This window comes from Acinonyx jubatus, chromosome D4 (assembly GCF_027475565.1).
Source record: "Acinonyx jubatus isolate Ajub_Pintada_27869175 chromosome D4, VMU_Ajub_asm_v1.0, whole genome shotgun sequence".
Lineage (NCBI taxonomy): Eukaryota > Metazoa > Chordata > Mammalia > Carnivora > Felidae > Acinonyx > Acinonyx jubatus.
The window spans coordinates 29,560,919-29,581,682 of NC_069391.1; the positions used below are offsets into that span (position 1 = coordinate 29,560,919).

At 34.1% G+C, this 20,764-nt stretch overlaps 1 pseudogene; it reads right to left on the reverse strand.

Annotated features, from left to right (window-relative positions):
- Window positions 1-17,212: 17,212 nt before the first annotated feature.
- Window positions 17,213-17,777, reverse strand: LOC128312156 (60S acidic ribosomal protein P1-like; annotated as a pseudogene).
- Window positions 17,778-20,764: the final 2,987 nt, after the last annotated feature.

The following is a 20,764-nucleotide window of genomic DNA, read 5'->3' on the forward strand; positions in this document are numbered from 1 at the left end:
AAGGAGTTTGCACTAGAGGATGCATAAAAGCCTTTCCAAGTCTTTCTGTTCTTTGTGATTCTTTAAAAGTCAATATTTTGCTTATTCATTTCAGTCTGTTCACACATGTGAAAGCTTGGTGTTGGCAAAGCAGAGACAAGCAGCAGGAAGATATGACTTACAGAAAAATAAAATCAATAACTCCAAACTGGATGCTTCAAAGATTATGTGTGTCCTTTGTCTCTCCTCTGGGGGAAAATGTTTGCAAGGATAGAAAAGATGTCAGAAGAACAAATGAGAGCTCCTAGGGAGCAGCCAGAAAAAAAGATGGAGGAGCTGGTTGGTAGGGTAGTAGAGAGAATATCACAGTTTTGTTGAAAGGGTTTGAAAAATTGTGAGTTTTGTCGAGCTTTTAAATATGAAATTTCACGAATGCTGCAAGATGTTTCTTACGTGCCATTGGTATTTATGTAGTTAATAGGTAAAGTTACCCTTTTTGTCCATCTCCTAAGTCCCCCTGCATATTCCCAGAAACACAATCATGACCTTCCTATTTCTATATAAGGAAAAGTTTCTTTTTAAATAAGTAAATGCTTAGAGATAATACAAACATAGCTCAAGGTCACATATTTCTGTTTCTATCCTTTGCCCCTGCTGTCTATTATTTTTGTTACTAAGTTACTTATATTTTGTTATTTAATTATTTTGTACAATTTTGTCTACATGCCCATTTCTGTCTAGTTCCAGAAAAAGTTGTATTTTTTTTTTCTTGTCCACTCCTCTCCATTTATGATTACCCCTCTCTAATAATACTCAAGGCAGAAAAATAGAGCCAAAGCATTAACAATGAGTAGAACTCAGAGAATACTCAAGGCAGAAAAATAGAGCCAAAGCATTAGCAATGAGTAGAACTCGAGATCTTGCTCCAAGTAATAACATTTTACAGATGAAGAATAAGACAGAGGTAGAAGGTAACTCACTGAACCTCATTTAACCAGTAACAGTGTAACTTGAACAAGTGATTCAGTCTGGGATACAATAAGGCCATCTGTTATTAGATAAAATGGCAAAGAAACAATTGTATACTGTGGTTTTAACCTCATTGAATATTTTGTTAAATTGAATTATTTGAATTAAAAGAACTTACTTGTTTTTACTTAAAACATTTTTATGTTTGGTGGATTTCAAGTAAGGTAATAAACGTAAAATTATCTTTCCGCTAGTGCTTTTAGCCAGAAGTCCATTGAATGGTAGGTCAGTAATATGATCAATTTTGTACTTCAGGAAAAGACATCCTATAATTCCAAGGAGGATAAACTCAAAGGTAGAGCCAAGAAAAATGGAATAAACCCATCACAGAAGGACAAACACCTCATGATCCTGCCCGCTTATATGAGAAATCTAAAATAGGCAAACCCATAAAAACAGATAGCAACATGGTGGTTTCCAGGGGTTGGGAGGAATGGAGAGCGGGGAGTTGTTGCTCAGTAGGTACAACCTTTCAGTTTGCAAGATGAACAAGTTCTAGAGATCTGCTATACAACATAGTGCCTTTGGTTAGCAATTTGTATTGTACACTTAAAACTTTGTTGAGAGAAGAGCTCACGTTAAGTGTTCTTACTTCAAACAAGGAGAGTAGAAGGAAATTTTGGAGGTGATGTATTTATTACCTTGATTTTGGTATAGATTTCACAGATACATGCATATCTTCAAACTCATCACATTTTATACATCAGATACATTGGAGAAAGCTGAGGCCATCAGGCTGCTGGCAGGTCCTAAAAAGTAACACTTGAGATTCACTCAAAAAGAGTAGACTGAGAAACCCACCAGAGGCCCATCAAGCACACTGCTCTATGCATCATCCACGGGTGCTGCCAGATTAGGGATCAGGTACAATGAGAAAGCCAATATCTACCTGAAGTTTATAGAGTGGGTTTTCTTTTCATACTTAAAGGACTTTTCTTCTTCAGTCATTAACTTTGCAAGCAAAGAGAATTAGCTCAACTGTTATCAGGGTTTAAAGTTAAAACCATAAGGATAAAAAACTAGGTTCAACTGTGTAGAAGAAGCCAACTGGAAGAGAATGAAGTGGAGTAACTTGGAATATGGGTTTGACTGTGTCAGACCAACAGGATTAGATAAAAATTGATAGTTACCTATTCTCTTTATAGTTAGTTGATACCTCAAATTTTCTAGCTGTGTTATAAACCCCATTTTGTTCATTCAAAACAAATGCCAGTCTATTATTGGTTTATTAATTATACTCCAATAAAGAGGTTTCTTAAGAAAAGGTATAAATGAGAGATTACTTAAAACTACTTAATTAATTAAAACTACTTACAATAATTTGAGTGAAACAGAGACCAAACTACTGTTGAGGTGAAGGGAAAGATGATTACTTCCAATCCTTTTGTATTAGATGTAAAATGCTTTCGTAACATTCAGGATCTAGCTTAGGTAAGGATAAGCATGGATTCCACTTGATGGTTAAGATTTATAATGTTGCCACAGACTGTGGACTGTTAAAGTATGGCAAAGGTAAAGGTCAGAATGAATTATTTTTCTGGGTGTATTTTCCACATGAACATTAAATGCATACTAGGCAATATAAGGAAATAAAGGTGAAATAATAAAGAAGCAGAATATGTGATTTTAAAAAAAAAGGTAAAGTGAAAGAGCAGATGCAACCAGATACCTGCATGGCTCAGTTGGCTAAGGGTCCAACTCCTGGTTTTGTCTTGGGTCACAATCTCACAGTTCGTGAGTTCGAGCCCCACATTCATTGGGCTGTGCGCTGACAGTGTGGAGCCTGCTTGGGATTCTCTCTCTCTCTCTCTCTCTCTCTCTCTCTCTCTCTCTCTCCTTCAGAATAAATAAGCTTAAAAAAAACAGATTCTTGGGGCACCTGGGTGGCTCAGTCGGTTAAAAGTCCAACTTCGGCTCAGGTCATGATCTCGCAGTTCGTGAGTTTGAGCCCCGCATCAGGCTCTGTGCTGACAGCTCAGAGCCTGGAGCCTGTTTTGGATTCTGTGTCCCCCTCTTTCTCTCTCTGCCCCTCCCCTGTTTGTACTCTGTCTCTCTCTGTCTTTCAAAAATGAATAAACATAAAAAAAAATAAAAAATAAAGCAGATTCAAGAAACTACTAAGGAAACAGTACCCTCAGAGTCAAGTTATGCATTGAAAGGAGGGAGAGAGAATTGGGTCATATTTCACGTACACAATGGATGATGTATAAAGTATTTTTCATGAAGGAAGTATTCCCAAATTACAATAAAAGTGAGGGGTAATAGAAAATTTTAGGAGTAGTTAGTTTAAAAACAAACAAACAAAAAAGGTAGAGATGAAAGTATAAAACAAAAAATAAGTTTAGAAATGTCATTATCATAAATGGAAACACTAAAAAGCATTTTCTGATTTTGATCATTATTTAGCCTAAATTCAATACGATAACTCTTCTGCCTTGCAAATCTAATTTTGCAGACATTGATTTTCACTCTCAGCAGACATTCTGCAATAGCCTAACATTACAACAGTTTGATGTCTTATCAGAAGGGTATCTCTGAGTTTCTGTTCTTATGGTTTTTGTGATAAGTTCTGCTGAGCTTTTTAAAATTTTTATTAAAATTTTTTTAACGTTTATTTATTGAGAGACAGAGAAAGACAGAGCATGAACATGGGAGGGGCAGAGAAAGGAGGAGACACAGAATCTGAAGCAGGCCCCAGGTTCTCAGCTGTCAGCACAGAGCCCAATGTGGGGCTCGAACTCTTGAACAGAACCATCATGACCTGAGCGGAAGGTGGATGCCTAATGGACTAAGCCACCCAGATGCTCCTGCTGAGCTTTTAAATGACAGATATTTCATGGTTTATTTTATATGCTTACCTAGCTTTCTGCATAGCACACAGATTTGCATAAAAGTGAGCTTGGGGCACAGGGTGGCTCAGTTGGTTGAGCTTGTGACTCTTGGTTTTGGCTCAGGTCATAAACTCATGGATACTGTGAGAGATTGAGCTCTGCCTGGAACTCTGCTCTCTCCTTGGGATTCTTTTTCTCCCTTTCTCTGAACCCATCCCCCACTCTTGCTCTCTCATTCTTGCTCTCTCAAAATTAACATTTTTAAAAATTTTCTTAAGAAATGAGCATTAGCACAGTCTTTGAAAAGGATTAAGTTCTTAATAAGTGTATCCTGAGTTAAATTGTTTTGCACATACATTTGAATCAATATGGAACAGGTGTGAGTATTGCAGAAATTTTGTGATATATATGTGTCACAGATACACAAATGATATACAAATTCCATTTCATTAAGGAAAGGATATTCTCTATTTTATTCACTTCTGATTCCTCATCTACAATGTGCCAGGTGCAAAGTAAAACTTTATTAGTACTTACTAAATGAATAAATCAGTGAAAAAAATGAAAGAAAATGTCATGTTTGGAAACACAAAAAAATGTTCCAAAATATTCAGAATATCAGAAAATACAGAAAATAATGAATCAATAATTCAGTGCTTTTATTTAACAAGTGTTAAATGTTATTTAAACAGATATTAGATGTTAAACCAGCCCCAACAAGAAAAGTATCAGGAAACTTTCAAGGTAATTAACTTTTAGGATAGTTAAATGGAAGGATTCAATTTAAAACTCATTTATAAATTTTGATTTAGCTATTTTAGACATGTGCTCATATAAAATGCATGTGGAACATGTATTGTTGTGTTCTGATTTATATTTGTTTCTTTAAAAATCAGTATGTGCCTGGCACTGAACTAATGAATTTATAGATATTCACTTATTTTATCCTTATAGGAACATTATGGGTAAAATCAGACCCAAAATTTACAAAAAGCAGACTCTTATGAAGTACATAGTATCATATATATGCTGTACTAAAAATGGTAAAAATATATTTAGACTGTTTAAATAAAATATATCAAAAAAGGCCATTGGATTAATACTGTATAAAGTTAAACTGGAGTACTGTAACATTTCAAATAGAATCTGAATTCTGACTAAAAACACATCATTTTTTTATGAAGAATTTAACATTTGGTTCCTTACCCTTCCTTTTCATCTTCTACCAGCATGTGTCAATTCTGCTTTCTTAATACTTCACAATCCATTCCCTCCCCTCCATCCCACTCCTTGAACATAATTTTGTCCCATATCATCATGCATTTTGATTACTGTAAGGGCCACCTAGCAGATCCTAGTACTTTCCTCTCAGTAAAATGTATTCCATAGTTATCTCTTCAAAATGCAAACCTGATTAGAACATGTTCTAACATCTTTTTTCCAGTGGATTCTAATTGTCTTCAACATTAAATCAAAAGTCTTTAGCATGACACACAAATTTATTATTAGTTGGCCCTCTGTTTAACTTTACAATCTGTACTCTTTTTTTTCTCATTCTTTCTCCACACTCAGTTAACCTGAACTATATTCAGTGTAGAAAATGCACGCAGTTCCTTCATTTTCTAGGCATTTTCACAGGACACTCTCTCTACATAGAATGGCCTCTCTCTCCACTTCCCCATCCTTATCAAATGCCTTCTCATCTCAGTAGCTTCTTTGACTCATCACTCCTAAGCCCCCAAACCCAACCCCCCCCCCAATAGCCATGATATATACCTTTGTAGTAAGAAATATCAAACACTGATCTTACTGCCTGTTGCTGTTTTTAGCATGAAAACATGGGCTCCTTTGGGCATGGAATGTTTCTTTTTAAATCTTTATTCCCAGTGACTCGTATGTGCCAGGCACAGGGTAAGTACTTGATAATTGAGGGAAGAATAAATGAAGACAGGATAGCATGGGCACAAATGGCTTTCCAGTCATCTTAAATTATCTTTTTTATCAGTACATTTCCTGTGGTCCTTCGTAGTATTATGCAAATTAGTTTCTGAGTGTGCAATTACAAGCACAATAGCTATCCCAAAAAGAGTTACTTTTTATTGGAACATTAAAGATTACTGCTTTGCAGAATAGAATTTTGGGTAATTTGGCAGTCTATCGAGATTGCCGGTTGTGGATGATTCTAGTTCCTGCTGAAATAGGCACTCCTTTGATAACCTCACTTTCTGAAGTTATTACTAGGCTCATCAGGTTTCATATACAGCACCTAAACTGATATAATAGTACCATGAAAATCTGCCATGTGTGGGTTCTTAAGCTGATTGTCATTTGTATTATCTTACAGAAGAGGCAAATAAACCACTCAAATACATAAAGCATTGTTCATATATAGCATTCTTTTATAATAGTGCAGAATTGCAAGATGTCCAATTAGGTTTTATGGCACTAAGATTTTGATTTATATCATCTGTAGGAAAGAAAAGAAAAAAAAATTAAATGGGGCAATGAAAATGGGACAATACCCTATCAAATAAATCTTAGCAATACACATTCAAAGTGTCATATGCAGAAACAGATATAAATACATGAAAGACGGTATCACTGCTGAAGTAATGGCTCATTGAGATGCATGTTTGCTGAGAAAAGAAACTATCATGTTTTGCTTACAGGGTCAAACTAGCTATGGAATAATGCTAACACCTTTTAATACAAACTGGATATTTCTTTTTTAAATGAAGAACAAACTAATCAGAAAGGTTTTCAGATTCACTGTGGTGCTGATATTCTTGCACAGTTCTTCAGATACTTCTTATTGTTTTGAAAGGGCAAATTCATTGAGATTGACAGTTCAGCAGCAATGGTCTGTCTAGTATCTGTGGCTTGAACGGTACACATTCTACATGTCGCAGTACTTTAAGAGTCATGCTAAAAATTCACATTTGCTCTGGGTTTGCTTGTTGGTAACTGCCTTAGAATAAAAACACTTCTTTTGAGGGATGGTTATGGGTACAATAAACTATGCAGTACACCTCTTCATCTGATTTTGGAAACTCTTACAATCAAAATGTCAAGTCATAGAGCTATTTTTGTATCATTTTAGGGTGGCAGAACTCTGCATGTGCCAGGGTCTGAAAAAAATACAAAGACCAGTTAGGAAGGACCTAGGCTCTTTCAGCCTTGTGCCATATATATATTCATAAACTATATGTCTTCTGCAGCTGGAGTGTAAACATCTTTTCTCACACTTACGCTTATCCTCCTTCTGAACCTATTCATCTGTTTACCTGTCTGGCTATCTATCTATCTATTTATCTATCATCAGTAGACTTCATGCCCAACAAAAAGCCCAACACGGGGCTTGAACTCATGACCCTGATATCAATACCTGCACTGAGATCAAAAGCCAAACACTTAACCAACTGAGCCACCCAGGTGCTCTGTTTATTTCTTATATGGGACATACCACCCTCTGTATTGTGTGGTAATGACTGTCTATATATTTACAGAAAATACAGTTAGCAGTAGAGTACAAAACCTGTCAGTCTCTCTCTCTTCTCCATATTTCTGTTTTTATTTCTTTCCCACACCAGAATGATAACACATTTTTCTCCATGTTATCTCTCCTCTCATCACACTCGTTTGTTGGCTCTTTACATCCCTAATATGATATTCTAGAAACCACTTGAATTTAAATTCCATTAAAGTTAATAATTTGACAGTATTTTTCACTGCTGTATCACTGATAGATAGGGAAATAATTTGATGTTGTAATAGTTGAATTGTTAAATAATAAATTAATGATCAAGGTAGATCCTAGACTTTTTCTTCTTTGGAGCTCTCCCTGCCTATCGTATCCAGTAACTTTAGGTACCATCTGTATGCTAGTGACTCTTTTCCACTCTTTGACTTATTTTCTTACATATCTTAGCTATTGCAATATAACTTAAAAACACCGAAGAATAACCTAGTTTCATACTATGGATATCTTTTCCATAGCCTGTATATTCCCAAATTGTTTGCTCTTGTTTAATTTTTGGAATATGGACTCCTCGTTTCGTATCCCAAATTTGTTGCAAATTTTTGCTCCTCTTCCTCATTTTTAGCAAAAATTCAGACTTCACTTCAGGTTCTGAAACTAAGCATCTCTTCAAGAGTTCCTCTTATTCTTTGGGTTTCAGTATCACATATTAACTTGGATAAGAATCTCAAATTATGTTCCATGGAACATTATCTATTGTCAATTCAGCCTCTCATTTTCCTAGCCCCAATGACTTACCCAACCCCATATTTAAAAATAAATAATATATATATATTATACAGTACCCTACAATAAAATTCAATTTCTCTGTAACAGACCTTATTATTTTCCCCTCAGACCTGCTCCTCTGTCATCTGCTTTCTTAAATGTTTCCACTATAATGCTGCAGAACTGTATAATGCACAGTACAATTTTTATTTTATCATCTTGAATAAAAACACAGAATAAGGTAGGACACCAGACATGAGCCAACATCTTGTGAATATCAGCAATGCAGTTCAGTCACCCATATTCTGAAATACATGTCCAAATCATATACCTTTGAATCATATTTGAGGTCTGATTTTTATTCTCCTACTTATCAAACAACTGCCAGGCCGAAAAAAATTTTCCTGTGGGTCAGGCCAGGGTATAGGACGTTAAATGTATTAAAAAATAATGATAAAAAATTTACCAATAATGATAAAGGAAAAATATTTTTAAATATATGAAGGACTAAAAATCATTGACCCTACACACATACATACACACACACACACATATAAATATCATATATGCTATTCCTAAATAAAAGCCTTGTTTTAAGATACATTCTTGTTTTTTTTTTTTTTAATTAACAAATTGATCATCTATCATCTATCTGTACTTTTTCATAGGATTGCATATTATGGGTATAGCAAAATTAACTCATGTTGGTTAGTCATATTTATGGGTTTCTTTCATAGTTTGAGATGTGTAGCAACACAATTACCTTATTTTAGTTTCTGAAAGCATACCTTTGCACATGTAGTTTCCTTTGTCTGGAAAATTCTCTTCCCTGCTTTCTTTTTCCCTTTTCATATCTCAGATGAAATGTCATTTCCTTAGGGAATATTTCTTTGATCTCATGGGTGAGGTTCCATTTTTAGGAGCCCCTCTCAGTCTTAACTCTTGCCATGCTCCTATTATCTTTGAAATGTTAGGCTAAATATAACTAACTCTTAATACTAATACTCTTAATACTAATTGATTGATACTAAATCACTTCAGTATACTTTAGTGTAAATACTCTGCCACCATGTTCTTATAGCATCCCGTGTCTATTTTCATAATACTTTCACAGTTTATATCTAACCATCTGTATGAATAGTTGATTTTTTTCTTACTAATCTGTAATCTTTATGAAGGCATATATTGGATCTATTTTGTTTATCATTTTATTCCCAGTGTGTAGTATAGGTCCTGATATAGATGCTCAATAATAGAATGAATGAGTGAATAAACTATTCAAAGAATATCATTGAAAATCTACTTCTGATTCCATTTGAAGGATTACTGAAAAAATATATTCCTAGGCAAAACTGTTTCCTCAAGGGGTCTGTGTATTTACATTTTGATAGAACCTGCCAAACTTCCTGAAGAGTTATGTGTTTTACGCCGTTGCTATGCCTGTTGCTAGTTAGCAGGGAATGATATTCTATCCAGGAGACATTAAGCTCAGAGCAAACATTATTCGACATAATTGATTCAAAAGAGTTAAGAGATCAGTGAAGCCTAGGTAGGGAGGCATAAGGCATAAAGGCCAAGTAAGACAGTAAATTGGAATGCTATCTGGGTGAACTCTCCTGGCCTAGTAAGGATGGCCCTTCCCAATCAGTGCGTTCTAGGTTGTCTTCACTATGAACTGACACGAACTGACTGCTAATATATATTAATATATATAAATATATAATGTATATTATGTATGTAATATTATATATGTATATTATACATATTATGTATGTGTATATAATATGTATACCTATTATGTATATGTATATTATAATATACATATTATATATATGTGCCTCTATCTCATTAGCATCATAAAATACCCCAAACTTCTCCCCCTACATACCTTTATTTAACCATTTTTTCATTCCAGAAACTTGGAAGTTATCTTAGACAATTCATGCATCATTTTTCTCCTCACTCAGTCTGTTGAAATTCTGTTTTAAACTTCAGAATACATCTTAAATCCAACAAGCGCTTTGATAGCATTTACATTACCATCAATGTGGCTGTTTTATTTTCCTCCCCTAGCCTAGATGTTCAACATTACATACAAATATGTAATATGTGAGAGAGGCCCCACAAAGGAAAGTAAAAGCACACCAAGTGTTAGGCTTGAATTGTGTTGTAATGACAACCCTCAAAATGAATTTGAAATGGAGTTTAACTCTTCCATAATAACTGAAAAAAAATAGTTGTTTTAAAATACCGAATACTGACATAATCAATAATAAAAATTGGATAACTTTAGTTAACTGTTAGCTGTTACTCATTCAACAAATATATACTAATAATCTATGAATCATTTAGTTTTGAAAAAAAAATTTTAATGTTTATTTTTGAGAGAGACAGAGACAGAGTGTGAGTGGGGGAGGGGCAGGGAGAAAGGGAGACACAGAATCCGAAGCAGGCTCCAGGCTCTGAGCTTGAGCTTGTCAGCCCTACGTGGGGCTGGAAATCACGAACTGTGAGATCATGACCTGAGCCAAAGTCGAACACTCAACCGGCTGAGCCCCTCATGAAGTTACTTTTTAATGGGAAGCGACAGATTATAAAATCATGAACAAGATAATTATTATATATAATATATAATATGGCAAAAATAAAGCAAAGTATGTGAGTATGTGATCATGGAGTATATAATAAGTAGGCAATATTCTTTTTTAATGCATAGTCAATTTGTGGTTGTATGTACTACATACATAAAACATTAAATCTTGGCATTACACTAGCCATATTTCAAGTGCTCATTAGCACATGAGGTTAGTGGATATTGGACATCCTGTATTGGATAGTACAGCTCTAGATTATGCTCAGATGGTTATGCAAGAATGTACATGATAGAAAAAGAGGATAACATTCCTTTAATATCATGGTTTTCAGCCTTGGGTGCACAGTGGAATCACATTTGGGAGCTTTTAAAAAAATCTCAATGTCCAGACTGCAATTCAGATCGATTAAATCTATATCTCTCAGAAAGGGATATAAGCATTAATAGTTCTCCCTGAGTTATTCTGCTCTACGGCCAGCCAAGGCTAAGGACCCGTATTACAATACATGACAATTTCAGAGGAAAACTATAAACTGAATATGGCATATTCAGAGGATATGCCATAGGTTCAAAAGCAAGCAGGTCTCCTTTAAGAAAAAAAAAGTATGATACCATTATCTTTTCAAAACAAACTAATGTTAATCAGTGTCTCATTCTTAGTGTACATTCTAAGCCCGTTCACACCTTTGTCCACATATAACTTTCCAAAATCCAATGCAATGCCCCCTATACTTTAGCTGGAGATTAACCAAACTCAGTTTAAGAAGTTGACATGATTAGATCTATGTTTTAGACAAAGTATTAGACATCGGTATGTACGATGAATTGCCAATGACAAGAGAGAAAAGTTGTAGGAAGATCAACTATAAGAGTGAGGTGATAAAATCAAGGGATTTAGGCTTATAAATGTTGCAGCAGAAAAAAAGAAGTATGAATTTACAAATGTTAGTCTTTTTTTTTTTTTAACAATTCATGCACTTTTTTTAAAAAAGCGACAACTCTTAACATGAAAATTATTACCTACTGTTTCATTGTATATGTTTATGAAGGCTGGGGATTGATTCATTTGTGTCCCCTGTCTTATGTTGAAGAGGGAGAGAATATGAGGAAATTGGACAAGTCAGAGATGATTTGAAGATTATTTTGTTTTGTTTTTGTTTTGGGTTTTTTTTTTTTTTGAGTATAGATGACACACAACATTATATTGGTTTCAGGTGTACAACTTAGTGATTTGACAAGTTTATACATTATGTTATGTTCACCACAAGGATGGCTATCAGCTGTCCCATTACATTGCTGTTATATCACTGACCATATTCCTTATACTGTGCTTAAAAATTATCATTATTATTATTATTATTATTATTATTATTATTTTCATTTATTTTAGAGAGAGCATGAACAGGGGAGATGGGCAGAGAGAGAGAGAGAGAGAGAATCCTAAGCAGTCCTGATGCAGGGCTAGATATCATGACCCTGGGATAATGACCTGAGCCAAAATCAAGAGTTGGACGCTCAATCCACTGAGCCGCCCAGGTGCCCCAATACTGTGTTTTTTATTCCCGTAACTTACTCATTACATAAATGGAGGCCTATGCCTCCCTCTCCCCTTCACCCATTTTGCTCAATCCCCTTTGCCCCTTCTGGCAACCATGAGTTTGTTCTCTGTATTTATAGTTCTGATTCTGCTTTTTGTTTGTTTATTCATTTTTTAGATTCCATTTGTGAATGGAACCATATGGCATTTGTCTTTCTCAGTCTGACTTGTTTCATTTAGTGTAATACTCTCTAGGTCTGTCCCTTTTGTCTCAGATGACACAATCTCATCCTTTTTATGGCCATGTAATATTCCATTGTATATATATACCACAGTTTCTTTATCCATTCATCTATTGATGGAACTAAATTGTTTCTATGTCTTGGCTATTGTAAATAACACTGCAATAAACATAGGAGTGCATATATCTTTTAAGTTAAGATTTTTTAAGTTTGTTTGTTTGTTTGTTTGAGAGAAAGAGCATGTGAGTAGGGAAGGGGCAGAGAGAGAGAGGAAAGAGAGAGAACCCCAAGCAGGCTCTGCACTGTCAGTGCAGAGCTGGATGCAGGGCTCAAACTGAAAAACCCCAAGATCATAACCTGGACCAAAGCCAGAGTCCCATGCTCAACTGACTGATCCACCCAGGCACCCCTGAATTAATATTCTTAATTTCATTGGTAGAGAGGAGCATAATACCATGAACAAGAAATGAGATTCAAGAGGTTGTCGAGGGAAACATAATTGATCTTATTTTTTTTTAAGTTTATTAGTTTACCTGCAAGGCATCCAGAAGAAAATAAAATGTATGAGGTTGATTTGAACTAGAAATATAGATTAGTCTATACTATATTGTTTGCCAAAGATATCTTCTCATTTTTAAGGCTTTGTAATTTTTGCTTATGAGCTTGATATCTAGCATGAAGCTTGGCACATAGACTATTGTGGAACTTAACCAGCATGAATTACAAGGGAATTGTACGTATTAACATGACTTGGAAATGGAGTCAATGAAGAGCCCTTGATTCTCATCATTTGTACTAAGGTTTAAGGCAACTTAATAACTGTATCCATTAAAACATTTTGTATGGTAATTGATAATTTTGAGATATAATATTCATAAGAAAACCACATCATGAGCAAAGAGTGATGCTAAAGAAGGGAGAGAACATGGAAACAAACAAACTATTGTATAAATTCTACTTCAGAGTCAGGATTGGTCAGTGTATTGGTTTGCTAGAGCTACCATAACAAAGTACATAGGCTGGGAATCTTAGACAGTAGAAAATGATTTTATCACAGTTGTGGAGGCTGGAAGTCTAAGATCAAGGTTTGGACAGATTGGTTCCTGGTGATACGTCTCTTCTTTGCTTGCAGATGGCCTCTTTCTGCCCATCCTCATTACCTTATTTTAACTGAGTTACCTTTTTAAAGATCATCCATAAAAATAGCCATATTCTGAAGTTACCAAGTGTTGGAGCATCAATATATGAATTGTGGACCATGGGCATAATTTGGACTGTAAGAGTCCAGGAATTGGTTTATAACTTACATTGTTAATATGGGTCAAGAGTGGCAAGTGACAGAGATAAGATAAATGAGATGGGGTAGCCTTGTTGCAGAAAGTGGCTTAGTTCATGGAAGTGGAAAAAATTTCTCCTTGGATGCCTGGGAATATTCGTAAGATATAAATAGAGAAATCAATCAGCTATATAAAGCCTAAAACTGCACTAAGACTTTTAGAAATGTATATACTTTTTGGCATTCCTAGAAACTTAAATTAAAAATAACCAGAATACAAGACAATTTAGTAAAAAAAATAAAATAAAATAAATTGACTGTGTAAACTCATTATCTTCATAATAGTAGCATAATAAAATAATAAAGGTTTTTTTTTTTCAACATGAACACCTAGAAAACAGTCTAAGCTATAACTTTGTAGAGAAGAAGTTCCAATTTTAATTAATTCCAAAAGTACACATAAATGTGAAAGGTGACAAATTTGGTTATATAAAACCCAAACACCTCATGTTTTTCTCTTATTTACACAATTAAAGGCTGAAATATTTTCTGTATATTTAAAATAAAGATTCTTGACAATGGGTCATGGATTTTCCTCAGTCCTCTTCCAAGCAGAGACAGAATTGACATGTGAAACTCATTTGTCTACGTTATCTGTAAGCTGGAAGAATAGAGAGTGAATTCAAACAAATAATAGGTTGAACTTGCCAAAAGATATATTTTGAGAGATAGTGTGTGCTTTATGGATTTAGAATTAAAGTAAGTGTCTTTATAATAAAGTAAGGGCTTCCTGAGGAACTCTGAGAGAACAAAAACAGTTCTCTGATTATTCTTTCACTTCCCTCTTACCTAGAGTTTGGTAATTCATCCCTTCATTAGGTGTATGAGAAAATTTGTTTTTTGTTTGTGTGTGTGTGTCTGTGTGATCTGCTTATGTGACACTAATAGGCATATTGTTTTATGTAGGTATACATATATACTTATTAATGCAGTTTTATAACTAATTTAGTTGTAATTCAGTTATATTTTGTAAAATATTTTATTGGGCCAAATATTGTAAGTTTATAAAAATGAAAATAACTCAGCAAATATAAGAGCAGAAGGCAAGCTAACTGAAAATAAATATGGAGAATTTGTGTTCAAAATTATCATAAGTTTTACTTTATGGACCTAAAGTAGTGTTGGACTTTGACTTTTAGGGAAGTATAGAAAATTTTGTATAGTTTAGTATGAACCTGTGCATAATGCATAAAGCCCCCAGTTAGAATTATGGTGCCTGAAATTGGAATACGGTGGGTCTAGGTATTCTGGAAGCAGTAGGAATTTATTTCTGTCTTTACATTTTCTATGCCATGACAATTCCAAAGAAGAGGAAAACAAAAAGGACTAGTAATGGATCAGGATGTATAGAAATAGGACAAGGGGACAAAGAAAGGAGAATAAAAGGAAAGACTAGGGGAGGACACATGGAATACATGAGAGGAAGTAAAAAAAAATGGACAAGGAAAAATAGAAGGAACAAAGAAGAAAGATGATAAATGAAGATCATCATTTTATTGGGAAGGAGAGGAGGTATTGGGAGAAGAACAGATGAAAGAAAACAGTAGGAAAAGGAGAGAAAATAAAAAGAAAAGGAGAAAAACAGAAAAGAAACAGAAGTCTGAAGATGGAAAACAGTCATGATGATTTACAAATATTTTCTATTTGTATTCAAATAATATTCAAAATATTATATATTTTTAGTTGAATGAAACCTTACAAGGTATCTATAAAATATAATTTAATAACCTCATTGTATAAATAAAAAAAAATTAAGAAAGACATTATATATGGCAAGGCCAGTTTTCTGATATAATGTAACATAGTCCTTGATTTATTTAGGATGGCAGTTTTGTTTTGTTTTGTTTTTTGTACACTACAACCTAATAATTAATAGTCGAAAATACTTCTGTATAGCTTCTTAGGTTTATAAGCTTGTAACAATGCCTATTTTGCAAAAACTCTAATAATTGTTAAAGGAGAAACTAAAAATAATACTCTATTAAAATTTTACTGAGAGATTAAAAAATTTTCTCAATAGAAATAAAAATAGCTTAAGATGAACAAAAACAGTGTCTTTAAAAAATTGGACATATAAAAAGTATGGAACTTCTTTGGTATAAGAACTTATAAAGGACACTAGGGAATTTGAGGTCTTTGGAAACTCTCAGGTGAGTCACACAAAGGAGGAATATATATGTTTTATGTCGTTAGTAAGTAAGAAATACACATTTTTCAGTTGTGGAAAGTATCTATGGTTCCCATACAATTTGAACTCTCTGAGAATAAAATAAAGAAGGACTTGTTATGTTTTATTTGTTCTCCTTGTTGACTGTGTTTGTGACTGCTTCTAAAATGATCGAATGGTCACCTAGCAAGTGTCTCTTCAGGCAGCACTTAGACAACCCACCTGGATGCCAACATACAGCCCAGATATTTTAAAAATAAAAATAAAAATAAACACATTAAATAATACCGTGTGTCATATAGATGGAAGAAGAGCATTTTGTCTAGTTTATGATTAGAAATTCCACGAGCAGCTGGATATTTGGGTCATATTGTTGTGATCAAATAATTAACTGCAGAATGTACACATTTTCTTTCCAAAAGATTTTGTGTTTCTATGAAGGAGATGAACTGATAACAGTTAACAAATTTTTTGGCTACTTATACCTGATAAATAAGTTATTTACTTCAATATTTTATAAACATGAATGATTCAAATTTAAATGGCTGCACTTTTAGTGTTTTCAAAAAATTTCACCTGATTTAAAGTTTCCCAACACTCCATTGAATCATAGACCTGCATTCTATATCTGATTTATCAGTGGCAATCTAAAGGACCAGAAATGTGCAATTATACTCAAGTTTACCCTATCTTTTTTTGAGTATAGTTTACACACGATGTTATATTAGCCTCAGGTGTACAACATACTGATTCAACACATCTCTGTATACTACTCTATACTCACAACAAGTGCAGCTACCATCTGTCACCATACAATGATATTACAGTATCATTGACTGTATTTCCCATGCTGTACCTTTTATTCCCATGACTTATCCATTCCATGACTAAGAGCCTCTATCTCCCACTCGCCTCTACCCATTTTGTCCATCCCTCCACCTCACTTCCCTCTGGCAACCATCAGTTTGTTCCCTGTATTTGTAAGTATGATTCTGCCTTTTGTTTGTTTATTCATTTATTTTATATTTTAGATTTCACAGTTGAGTGAAATCTTTACTTTTGAGCTATTGTGTGACTTGACTTTGTCTTTAATTATCATCAAAAATTTTGTTCATTTGCTTTCATAAGAACATACTTTCTTTTGTGGTACAGATATAAATCTTGAAAAATGCATCATCATTTTACTTATCTTGGAAAGATATTAAATGCTTATTAGTATTGCATTAGTACTGGCATTATATTCTTTAGTTCAACTTTTTATTGAACAGGTTCCAGAAGAGGTTTAGTCAAAAAGATCAAAGTATGTATCATCAACAGACTCCTCTGATTCTTCTTTCTTTGCTTCCACTTCCTTCTTCTCAGCTGGGGCAGCAGTGGTGGAGGGAGCGGAATCTCCTGCTGGTGCAGCACCAGCTTCTGGGGCAGGTCCACCAGCCCCTACATTGCAGATGAGGCTCCGATGTTGACATTGGCTAGGGTCTTTGCCAGCAAGCCTGGCCAGAAAGGTTCAACGTTTACCCACGCTGCTTTAATGAGAACATTGATCTTACCCTCCATAACTGTCACCTCATCTGACATGGAGGATGAAGGCCGAATAGATGCAGTGAGCTCCAAGATGGAGACCATGACACCAGCAAGTGCTGAGTGGGCACTGCCAGGCACAGTGCTAATCACAGTGGGATGAAGTGTGGGTTTCAACCCAATGCGGCCTTGCATTCCTTGGAAGGACCAAGCACCTTAGCAGCAGCTGAAGAAAGCTGCCATTAGCATTATTTTAAGAGCTAAACTGTAAAGAAACATAATTTTTACATAAAATAAAAGAGCAATATTTTACGTGAAAAGCTTTTAAATACTGTATGTCATCTAGGATAGTATAGACATTAAATTGATGACTGTTGCACTCGGTAACATAGTAGTAAATGTTAACTGGCTCTCAAAAATTAAAAAAAAAAAAAGGTAGACTTGACTTTAAACCAGTGTCCATAAATGCTCTTACCTTAGCAGATTTCCTGAAAATGGAGTTGGGGAAGAGAGGTGCATAACTGGTTCCAGTGAGCTGATACGAGCTAGCTCCAGTGGATCACTGCTTATATTGAAGTAATGTTTGGAAGACACAACATAAACTGTATATAATAGAGGATAATATTCATTAAATCAAGCAAAATATACTGGTTTCAAAATTACACTAGATTTCAAAACTGATCATCAGTTAAGTAAATAACTCATTCTAATGTAATACTTCCTTCAATATATTCACTTTATATTTTATCGATAGACTCAATACTTGCCACTCTCCCTGGGTGTATCTGAGTGAACTATGAGTTCTGTAATTTATTTACCTGTCTCAACTGTATGTCAATCTTTCTATATAGTCTGAATAGATTTTTCTTGGCTGTTTTCCTTTAATTGTCCATGTTTATATATATTTCTAAGGTATAAACAATATGTTTCTAATGTATACTTAGTACACATATAGCTAATTTATATCCACTGTACACATATCTCTATTTATCCATACTCATACGAATATCTATGCTTATTCCATCTCCTCTGGTTTATCGATATCTAACCATTTGTTATAATAATGTAAATCTTTGTTTATAATTCACAATTTGAGCTAAATGACTTAAAAAACAATTGGACATATTTAATGTATAAATATGAATTGATTTCTACCAAAATATAAATATTAGCATTAGATTTATTTTTCTTGTTTTCATAAAAGGAAAAAGTTAAATACCATGAAGACTCTAGGCCCTTAACATGGTTGGTCAGAGAATGCTAATGAAGTTAAAAGGAAAGTCAAGTTTCTGATGCAGAAGATTAATTGCCAAATCCACAGTTTAGTTTTTTGATGGTTACTTACATGGAGTTAAAGGTCTAGCTGAAGATAAAAATCCAAATATTTCTATCTTCTACCAATTGTATTCTTCGTAATTCCTTAATAATTTTAGATAAGTTTTAATAAAATATGAAAATAAAACAGGACAATTTATATGAGGGCAACAATAGAAGTCTACATTTCAGGCCAAGTAAAAAAGAAGAGGTAAAATAAAGGTTAAGACAGAAGAGTAACTATGATTAACCACTTTTGTTAAGACAAAAAAAAGGTTATATGTGTTTCTTTTAAAGGAAATTACCATTGCATTTCCCAAATCAAAAATATAACTTCATGGTCTTAATTAGGGTAGATTTCCTTAGAAAACTTGTATCCAAGTATTTCCTGCGAATTAAATATTACCACATAATTATTTGTTTATATAAGTTTGTACTTAATAGTTTCAATTATATGTCATGGCAATGTTTTTCATACAATATTTATTATCTTAGTCCTAAAACTTGATAAACACCAGCAAAACCATACTACTTTTCCTCGGTAAGAAAGTGAGAAATGACATTTGCAGAGATGAAAATAATTTCCTATATCTCTAAAAAAGTTACTTTTCATTGTGATCAGAAATATTTCTAGTAAGCACCTTTGAGAAATACAAAAATGTTTTTTCCAGGTTATTCTCTTGCCCTTTGATGCCATGTATTTGGTATATAGCAATGAGAAGCTTATGGGACCTGTGAAAAATGCTAAGTTCAGTAATGTGTGCCTAATAATAAAATTGGAAGGCCTTTAGAAACACGTAAGGTTAAGACAGAATTGACTCCAAAGAACACTATAAAATACAGTGATAAATTTTCATCTTCCACTTTTATTTCTTCATGCTCCTTTGATTCTCTCTTCTCCATATAACTCTCTCTTTCTCTTATAGACTGCTGAAACATTACATGGGAATTCTGTTCTTCAATAAGATAATTCTTTCTGATTTTAGTATTGGCCATGGAGGGATTAGAACATGGTAGAAAGAGCCCTGAGCCTAGAAGTCATCCTGTACATCATGTGTACATTTAGAGGGACATTAAAAGTGATACAATACATAGGACGAATTTAGGACTGAAAGAAAAAATGGACACAAAATTGAGCAAACTCTGCAATTCTGGGTATGAGAGAAGAAAGCATACCCATTTTGTGGGGCAGTTGCTTAATGCATAGCAATGTCATAAACCATTAACTAGAACACCATACCACGAAGGATGGCCTCATGTAACAAGTGAAGCTCAAGCTGGCAGTAAACATCAGAGGATTCAATGAAATAATTTTGTGTCTTAAAAGGCCTTAGAATATGGTCACACAGAATCCAGGAACAGATGGTACTGTGTAGTGCAGGTTGGCAGAAAGTCCTTTCAAGGAATTGTATCAGTATATATCAGGCCTCAAGTCAATTAAGTGGGTTTAAAGAAAAATTTTTGATTACTTGGAAGGATAGTAAGAAAATTGGCAAGGCTGTAGTTCAAAAACAACCAGAAATGCCTGGGAGGTTCTCTAGGTATGGATGAAGATCATTAAGTAATTTAAAAATAAACTCTAGGAAGAATAACCAGTTGGAATCAGCAAGAATAACTATTTAGTTCTGATCTTAGAGAATGGAATAAAAACTCTTTAACCTACAGTTGTAAGACAAAATATATGACACTAGGTAAAATTTGAGTATCTGTTAATATTGAATAATTGCAATATTTGGGTAATATTTTTACTTAAAATTTTATTGTTTGATTCAAAATTAACTGTGTCTTTTTGTGCCTATGTGTGGAAAATCTAGTGATCTTAATTTAATGACAGCTGCATGTGAGAGCTAGCCTTGTGCATTGCATCAGGCCTGAATCTGCAAGAGAAGACAACTTTAGAGAGAAGAATGTAGGTAGAGGTTGGGAGACAAACAGTCCCAGGTATCTGTATGGCATAAGTCTATATCTG